The sequence below is a fragment of the Littorina saxatilis genome, linkage group LG3, assembly GCF_037325665.1.
Source record: "Littorina saxatilis isolate snail1 linkage group LG3, US_GU_Lsax_2.0, whole genome shotgun sequence".
Classification (NCBI taxonomy): Eukaryota; Metazoa; Mollusca; class Gastropoda; order Littorinimorpha; family Littorinidae; genus Littorina; species Littorina saxatilis.
This window is the reverse complement of record NC_090247.1, coordinates 62549169-62549696: the sequence shown is the minus strand read 5'-3', so window position 1 is coordinate 62549696 and position 528 is coordinate 62549169.

Below are 528 nucleotides of genomic sequence, written 5' to 3'. Positions count from 1 at the left end.
TGAATTACAGTCTTGAAAGCCACAAGCGTGAATCTGCAATATACATTCTTCAAAAAAAAAAAAAAAAAACCTTAAATTTGTTTGCACAGAAAGCGGCCAGGCTGCTGAATGTTGGTATGTGACCCAGTGGAGATATGGCCTTATCCCATTTAAAAAGCTGGGGGACAGGTCTAAGAGAATGAACTTTCTTTCTTTATTTGGTGTTTAACGTCGTTTTCAACCATTCAAGGTTATATCGCGACGGGGGAAGGGGGAAGATGGGATAGAGCCACTTGTCAATTGTTTCTTGTTCACAAAAGCACTAATCAAAAATTTGCTCCAGGGGCTTGCAACGTAGTACAATATATTACCTTACTGGGAGAATGCAAGTTTCCAGTACAAAGGACTTAACATTTCTTACATACTGCTTGACTAAAATCTTTACAAAAATTGACTATATTCTATACAAGAAACACTTAACAAGGGTAAAAGGAGAAACAGAATCCGTTAGTCGCCTCTTACGACATGCTGGGGAGCATCGGGTAAATT